Source organism: Sinocyclocheilus grahami, unplaced genomic scaffold, assembly GCF_001515645.1.
Source record: "Sinocyclocheilus grahami isolate Dianchi unplaced genomic scaffold, SAMN03320097.WGS_v1.1 scaffold1098.1, whole genome shotgun sequence".
In the NCBI taxonomy this organism is placed as follows: domain Eukaryota; kingdom Metazoa; phylum Chordata; class Actinopteri; order Cypriniformes; family Cyprinidae; genus Sinocyclocheilus; species Sinocyclocheilus grahami.
Genome location: NW_015506277.1, coordinates 159,266 through 168,713, shown reverse-complemented (window position 1 = coordinate 168,713; position 9,448 = coordinate 159,266). Strand labels below are relative to the sequence as shown.

Sequence of the window (9,448 nt, the reverse complement as noted above, 5' to 3'; positions counted from 1 at the left end):
GATGTATCGTTACTTTTACTCCACTATTTTCCTCCGTTTGTGGTCGTTACATGCTTATTTAAAAAAAAAAAATGTATCCATCAATGTGATTGGATAGAGAGATAGTAATAGGTCTCGGGACTTTCGTCAAATCAAATTGTGCATAGAAAACTTTAACCGCCAACTGTTTATCATGGCTGCTGGAAGCGCATTCTTCAAGCATCAATTCAGTCGCTTCTTCCTCTATGTTAAGGTAAATTTTGGATTTCTGCTTACTAAATGATTTGTATATATGCTTGCATATCTACACGGCCTGAAATTTGGTGTGAGGTTGCAGGTATTGCATACACTGTTAACTCACGCAAGTGCCACGTTCGGTAAATTCCCACTCACTTATGAGACGCGCGATCTGCGCTGCCTCGTCTCTCTCTCGCGTGCGTTCTGCAGCAGTCACTTGGATAAGTCGTTGTTGAACTTGTTGACTTTTGATGAGTTTGAGCGCGTGATGCGCGCTGTGAAAAATTGTGTTGGAAACACAAATTGAGGACCAATCTGCACCTTATTGATGACCCGTGGCATTAATATACTGCATCTGTGCCAGCTGGTGATGTAATAAAACTGCAGCTCGTTAATAAACGTTTTTTTTTATAAAAAAATTTTTTTATCCATTTTATACAATCCGCCTTCATTTAGCAAGTGCATTTGCGCATAAACAATTTTCGAGTTCCATTCAGTTGTGGATGCTGCTGATTTACCAAGACCGCCGCGGCTCAGCAAAGAGACATGTGTGTGTGTGTGTGTTTTCCTTTGAAAAAAGTTTCCCCAGAAATACTTCGCTATTTAAAATGCATTTTTCCTTACAAATTGTATTATCAGCATAACAATTTGAGTAAATGTGTAAAAGGTATGGCATGATGCCATCCTTCTAGAAGTGCATTTATTTTAAAATTGTAACATAAATGATCAAGTTTAGTTATTCTTATTTCTTTATTGCAAAACGCTAAAACTGGCGAAAACAAAATTTCTTTAGGAGAGAAATGGGCTCTCATTTTAATCCATATCATGGTGTGTGATGCTGAACTATGAGTTTCTAATGGTGTTTGTATTTGCACTGTTCTAAACATTAATGTTTTATGTGCAACAACAGCATATGCTGTCTCAGTGGCCTTACACATGATTTTAAATCTATTTTTTCAAACTTTATGATTTAAATGTGGATGATTGTATTGAGAATAACTTTCATCATTTATTCAACTGAATACCATTTCCGTGCTGTTTTGATGTATTTTAAAGAGTTGGCAGTCAAAATTAAAACGGCTGGATGATAGATACACTTCATTCTTTATGACAAACAAGATAATGTGAATTACAGAATGTACAACGTTTTTCAAATGTATAAATTGCGGTGTACAGCGTTTATTATGAGGGGGTAGAATCCACAGCTCAGTACTCACTACTCAATACTCATGAGTAGTTTTAAATGGGCTACTCTTTTACTCTTACTCAAGTAGTTTTTTGGACAAGTACTTGTATTCTACTCACACTACATTTTTTGGAAGGTAATGGTACTTTTACTTGAGCATATTTTTTCAGTACTCTTTCCACCGCTGCCTACTTATACTATGCCCTAAAATTATGTACTCTTTTTGTGAAGAAAATGTACATACTTTTGAGTATGTAGAAGAATAGCAGGCAAGCTTTTGTACATATTACTTCATCATAGCTGCTTCTTTAACGGATGCTCTGTTGCTTAGTTACGTGCATTCTGTCACTGTTTAAACTGCCCTGTCAATCATCTTGTCACAGTTAACATCATCCACATTTCGTTTCATTTGATTTCCTACTGTATTTGAGAGAAATAAAGAGGCATGTTGATCTGCCAGTCGCGGGTCTATAATGCCGAGAACTCTACTCATGTGTTTGCATAATGATGCATTTAAGAGTTAATGACCAAACGTATCATTATAAAAGTTCACAGTGTTGCTGCAGATGAAATATAATGTGGATAACATTAAATTTATATTTTTCATCAGGTTAGATATTGATTTTTTATCACTCAAATCTCTTTCTTTACCTGTCCGTGGTCGCGTATATCCGCCATGTTTGTAGTTTTTAACACTTTTTTTATGCGTGTTTGTAGTTCTAATCGAATCCTCGTCCACCGCACAATGTGTTGTGGGCAATATTAGCCGTTAGAGCGTGCATCGATCTGCACTTCAAATTCTAACCGGAAGTAGTAGACCATCTGGGAATCTTTGGCATACTTTTTTAAACATACTATGATTTGGGACATACTAATTCTATTTTCGAATACTATTTAGGATGGATAGTATGTGAATTGAGACGCAGCATATCTCTTTGTTTAGCACGTCTTTGTTTTCTTTGAAGATTTCAACGAAGTATCACTAAAGTGTTTGAGTTTGAGATGTGGTAGTCGCTCTGATGGTAAGCGTGTGAGCACATGTGGGGTGCTCTAACATGGCGACAGGCGAGAGCAGGAGAAGCAGCAAGCAAGCTAGTCTGTCTTGCGTTGGGTTTTTGCTCTGCGGCATAAGTCCGTCCCCTGATGCGATCTTCCAATCGAGTTCTTGCAGGGTGGAGCATGCATACATTAACAAGAGGCTCTCATTTATATGAGGACACCCATAATAATATGTTGATACATCTATAACGTCTCTTAAATGCAAATATTGTACATACTATTAAAGTTTACTTCATTTCAACCTTCTGCATTTCTCGTTTCCATTCGTTCAAGATTAAACTTCACATTACACACATTTTATTATCCTAATTTTCTAAAAAGGGGTAATAAACACTGCTTAACGTTGCACCGATTAAATGAACACATCAAGTATATATATCTAATGCTCTATGCTCCGATATTTTCATACTTTCAATGATTAGCAACGATTGTCAAATAAATCTTGTCTCTTTCCTTTGGAATGCAGGGGCAAAAGGGAAGGGACCTGCGGTCATTCTCAGGTCAGATCTGAGAGTCTGCTGGAGAATCTCCTGCTGGACAGGGAGCTATAAAATTGTCTCTTTTGTTGATCGGATTTTAGCAATTTATGCGTCAAATGGTCATGAGGGCCGTGCGATTCTGTGCGGGGCTCTGTTTAGATACCAGGTTCTTTGTTCTTTGGTCCATTAGATGTTTTATTGATGCTGAAACCAGTCACGAAACCTACTGACCTTCTGTAGCTTAAACGAGTCCAGATGGGAGGAGTCAGTTCTTGTTGTCTTAGTATTGTGTCGACATGGAGGTGGCCTGGCAAATCATTAGCTCCGTGTTTTCTTTGTAAAGATAAGCAGAGAGAGACAGGAACTGCTGAGACCCTGAGCTGACCCTGTAAGTAGTTTTATGACTGCAGATGGCTGGGGAGACGAACCTTTAGTTTTCCCGGTGGAATGTAGAGATTCAATGTTTGTTTGTATCTGTTTATAGCTTCAAGGGTTTCAATATCTTGAAGGCCGGGATCCTTGCAGCATTGGGGGAATTGGTGATCCTCTGCCCATCTTGACTTCTGAGAGACACTGCTACTCTGAGAGGCTCTTTTTATACCCAATTATGTTGCCAATTGACCTAATAAGTTGCAAATTGGTCCTCTAACTGTTCCTTATATGTATATTTAACTTTTCCGGCCTCTTATTGCTACCTGTCCCAACTTTTTTGGAATGTGTAGCTCTCATGAAATCCAAAATGAGCCAATATTTGGCATGACATTTCAAAATGTCTCACTTTCAACATTTGATATGTTATCTATATTATATTGTGAATAAAATATAAGTTTATGAGATTTGTAAATTATTCCATTCCTTTTTTACTCACAATTTGTACAGTGTCCCAACTTTTTTGGAATTGGGTTTGTAGCTGCAACCAAGGAAATGCTGTATGGCTGCTATTCCATAAGCGCCACCTGCTGTCAGAGAGTGAATTTTGCGTTTTCATTCAGCCCGTCTGCCGTTTTTGTTTCGTTCAGATGTTTTATGTAGCATAATTTCACAAAATCAAAGACATACCATTCTGTTTTGCTTCAAATTTTGAATTTATACATTCTAGTAAAAAAAAAAAAGAAACTGCTCATGCTGCATGTTTGCAGCGTCTTTGTTTGGATTGTGATTAAAATGCAGTGCCTGTGCTCTATTTAAATTAGAGGCAACCAAAGCTTTAGTTTGAGATTTCAGAGAGATTACTTTCATTTGTATTATTTATTTATTTGATTTGAGATTTGTTTTAAAATTTCAATTTAGTTTTGTTATTTGCCATATTTAAATTTCGCCAAAAAAAAAAGAAATGTGCAGCATTTTGTCCGAGAAATAATAAATGGACACTTTTTCATTTATAATTTGTCTTACATCTCATTTTGTTCAAATCGTATTGTGAAATCAGTATCATGAATTGTATCGCATTGTGAGTTGAGTGAATCTTTAAATCCCTAATAAATAAATTTTTTTAAAAAGGAAGCCTGACCGACCTGAAAAAATTAGATGGCAATTTTCCCAAACCTGACTGGATCTGAAAGAAAAAGCAGTGATGTCTGCACAATCTGTGGCAAGTGGAGACTTTTTCAACCAGGTATAAAACAGACCAAAATCATAGATGACAAATTAAACACTATAGGCAAATTAGATGTAAAAGTATGCCCATTTTTCTAAATTATTTGTAGATTCATTCGCTGATCCTTTTTCATAACATTTATTTTCGCTATATTTTCAACCCATGTTTTCAGATAATGTAACCTTTGTGTATGCCAAAAATTTGGGAGATTTTTCCCCCATGGATTTGTCATGAATTATTTGAGAAAATGTACAGTTATGGTTGCTATTTGTTAAAAAAAAAAAAAAAAAAAGATTTACAGTGGGTACGGAAAGTATTCAGATCCCCTTACATTTTTATAGGGAAAGATGAATGCGGCCAAGTACAGGGATATCCTGGACGAAAACCTTCTCGAGTGCTCAGGACCTCAGACTGGGCCGAAGGTTTATCTTCCAACAAGACAATGACCCTAAGCACACAGCTAAAATAATGAAGGAGTGGCTTCACAACAACTCTGTGACTGTTCTTGAATGGCCCAGCCAGAGCCCTGACTTAAACCCAATTGAGCATCTCTGGAGAGACCTAAAAATTGCTGTCCACCAACGTTTACCATCCAACCTGACAGAACTGGAGAGGATCTGCAACTTGGAGGAATGGCAGAGGATCCCCAAATTCAGGTGTGAAAAACTTGTTGCATCTTTCCCAATAAGACTCATGGCTGTATTAGATCAAAAGGGTGTTTCTACTAAATACTGAGCAAAGGGTCTGAATACTTAGGACCATGTGTTATTTCAGTTTTTCTTTTTTAATAAATCTGCATAAATGTCAACAATTCTGTGTTTTTCTGTCAATATGGGGTGCTGTGTGTACATTAATGAGGAAAAAAAATTAACTTAAATGATTTTAGCAAATGGCTGCAATATAACAAAGAGTGAAAAATTTAAGGGGGTCTGAATACTTTCCGTACCCACTGTATATGAATAGTATGGCATCAGTTGCATTTAGATGGTTTTCTGTATTCATTATCTGACAACAGTATGCTGCATTGTTTTTCTGCTATGTCGTAAGCTTTGTGTCGCACTTGAAATGACAGGGACATTCTTATATTAATATTAATAAGCAAATCCCTCCACTCATTTTCTCAAATGGCTCGGATGCTGAAATGTAGACTGCACATCGTTGCTGTACACACCAGTTTCCTCTAGGCTTTCATTAATTGAAATTCTTATTTTTTAAAAAGCAAAACATGGTCCGAGTCAGAGATAACAAATTTGAAAAAAAAAAAAATAATAAGATGTTAAATTATGTCTTATTAACAGTTATGCCCATCGTATTCAAATTAAAATTACCAGAGACCCAAAGCTACTGTCAGACCTGACCCGCAGCTGAGGTACCTGTCAAAGTTTTGTACAAGTATACTTATTAAGACCTCTAATTCACACTATTTGTCAAACAATGAAAATGGTTATTCATACAGTCAAGCTACAAAAAGGACAAAACAGCACTGTAGTATTCAAGTAGTCCTTATGACTCATGGACAATATTGAAATTGTTGCGTTGTATGAACCCATATGGTGGCTTCGGGTAAAGAACAGAGTGAAATATAAATCATTTATTCACAGAAGAATCTTTATTTTGCAATAAATCTCAAGTCTCATTATACAATTTGAAGCGGGCACGAGTTTGGTTCATGTGTGTTTCAAACCAAATACGATGTGGCAGAATACATCAAAGATTTTCTGTGAATAACAACATGCATTTCAGTTTGTTACATTCTGGCTTAATACGGACTTTGTGGACTACATTTATGAAACATTTATTTGTTTGTCCTGTTTGAAGTGTCAAGCAGCAGGAACATTGATTTTGCTTGGAAGAAAGAAAGTTATGTGTGTTTAGAACAACGAGAGTAAGTGAATGATTGTAAAAGTTTTGGATGAACTATTCTTGTAAATGTGGACTGAGCTCAGAGGGGAGAGATATAACAGGGGACACAGTAGCACATAACTTAGACCCAGTGATCGCATCTGAGAGCAGCTCTGCCCCAAGGCGTCTACTGAAACACACAATCTCATTTATCATCTGCACCACAGACAAAGAGAGACAGAGGGACAGAGAGAGAGGAGAGGTCACAATACAGCAGAAAATATCAAGGCAGACATAAAGAGAGAAAACGCTAGACTGAGGAAGAAATGCAGAAAGTCAACACTCAGCAGAAAGACACAAATGCCTGACGCTTCAGCTGTCAGTGTGTGCTCTGTTCGCCGAGGCCTCTGGGACATCAGCGTCTGTGTGTGTGTGTGTGTGTGTGTGTGTGTGTGTGTGTGTGTGTGTGTGTGTGTCGTGTAGATATATTATCCTCTCTGCTTGAGTCACGCATGTAAAAGAGACCACCTGTCTAGATCATCCCAAAATGTGCATGTTTGTTTAATATGAACTGAAATGAATAATGGAGAATGATAATTTGGTTGCTTTTAGTTTTTAGACACAGGGATAGGCTCTGGTATCCCCGTGACCTTAAAGAGGATAAGTGGTTTGGAGAATGGATAGGTGGAATTTTAGTGTGAGTGCATTTTATATAAACCGAGCATTTACTGGAGAAAAGTGAGGAAAAGTGATGTTGAAGCTTCCTCTAGTGTCTGTAGTGAAAGATGCAGTGCTTTCAAATTGAGACATTTGAGATTTTTCAGTAATTGAATATGTCATTGTGTTATATTTTAGGCATATAATGTTAGTCTGAGAATCTGCCTTTTTATTAAAAAACAACAACAAATAAAATAAATTAAATAAAAACAACCGTGACTATATGGATATGGATAACAGTTCATGAAACCCCCCTTATTTCAGCACTAGTTGATCACATTACATCAATCAATCATTCTTGACAAATGTCTTGTTTTTAGCATAATTGAAAGCATTAATTCTGCAAACTTATTCCTAAATGTCTTTAGTGATGAAATAGCTCATCACTGTCAAATGTGTTTTAGTGTATATATTAAATTACATAAAATCATTCATGATATTGTCAACTATAATAAATATAAAAAATGTCATAAATGAAATTAATTTTACAAACTGTATTTTGAAATGAATATAATAGAGCATTTCTAACATTTTACCATTTTAGGGCGATTCTCAATATCTTAACTTGTTTTAATCATTTTGTTGCTTCATAAGCAAATGACACATTGTTTCAAATAGAAAATAAAGGCATATATATATATATATATATATGCCTTTATTTTCTATTTGAAACAATGTGTCATTTGCTTATGAAGCAACAAAATGATTAAAACAAGTTAAGATATTGAGAATCGCCCTAAAATGGTAAAATGTTAGAAATGCTCTATTATATTCATTTCAAAATACAGTTTGTAAAATTAATTTCATTTATGACATTTTTTATATTTATTATAGTTGACAATATCATGAATGATTTTATGTAATTTAATATATACACTAAAACACATTTGACAGTGATGAGCTATTTCATCACTAAAGACATTTAGGAATAAGTTTGCAGAATTAATGCTTTCAATTATGCTAAAAACAAGAAAACACAGATTCACAGAAAAGGCATCCTAATCAAGGACCTGTAAGTTATCCATACAACATATTTAGAACACGGGGAATAAAGGAGAGTTCATGACGTTTGGTTTTACTCCTGGGTACAACAAACGTCTTGTGCCGCCGAAGAGAGTAAGTAGGTGTTGGAGCCATAGGAAGGAAACAATGCAATGGTGATGAACTGTCCTTGAGTATTTTAGTAAGCGTACGTATGGTGGCTTCCTCATGCCTCTCACTCAATGTTGGGAGAGTTGAAGTCGTAATGCCTATTAACCGATGCTGTCGGTTAATAGGAGTATTAATACTGTTTTAATACTGTTATTTGTATAAACATAATTATCTGTATCAAATATGTGTTCCTAATTGGTGCTGGTTCATTTTTACAGCCCTAGATTGCTGAAATATGACTTAACCTTCATCATTTTTTTATTTTCTTTTTTTTAATATACAAAATCTGACACAATCCAGTAAAGAAGAATACCCCAACGAAGGGCTGAGACTACAGAATATCCTCAATCCAGAAAACACACACACACAGACACGTTTTCTTATATATCTAAATGGGGACGTTCCATAAGTGTAATGGTTTTTATACTGTACAAACTGTATGTGCTATTGACCTACACCAACCCTATACCTAAACCTACTTCTCACAGGAAACTTTCTGCATTTTTACAATAAAAAAACAAAACAAAACTTTGTTTACTTTATTTTTATACCAGTTTTACAAATGAGGACGTCCCCAAAGGGAGGTTCCCTTTGAAGGGAACTTCGAGCTGCGTCCTCTAGGGGTCGCTATGGGGAACGGTATACCCACTCCACCATGCTGAGTGGAGTGCATGCCAGAAAACCATGGCGAGCACTAAGTACCAACTCTACCATAGCCATGGGAGTTGCCCCTGGGACGTTAAGACGGCTGTCAGTGACATTATCCCCTACGGCCAAAGGCCTTGGCTACATACCCCAAAAAACATACCTGTTAGGACCAGAACTCCTGGGCCCGGGGTAGAGCTCAAGCCTTGGAATCAGGAATTGATTCCTTTAAGGGAATACGACCAAGAGCCTAGAATCATACTAAGTCTTGGCCTGTTACACAGGGGCTACCGCTTGCTCTGCATATGCTGAAGGAACTGTCATTTAAATGTGTGTATCCATAGGATACATAGGTGGAGTGGTGCCCAAGGTGGAACCGGGGCTTAACCAGCTCAAGAAAGGACACGAAGCTGCCGCACAAAGCCCTCACCATACAGGATTTTAGAAAGAATGCAAAGTACTAGCGTGCAAACTTACCACATTGTGGATTTTAGAAAGTACAAAGACTTCACGTGCACACTTACCATAACATGCATTTAAAAATACCGTTCTAAG

The 9,448-nt window shown here is 36.6% G+C and overlaps 1 protein-coding gene across 4 annotated transcripts in view; it reads left to right on the top strand.

Annotated features, from left to right (window-relative positions):
* galnt13 (polypeptide N-acetylgalactosaminyltransferase 13) overlaps window positions 1–9,448 on the top strand; it is a 68,058-nt gene that overhangs the window by 40,852 nt on the left and 17,758 nt on the right. The window lies entirely within an intron of this gene.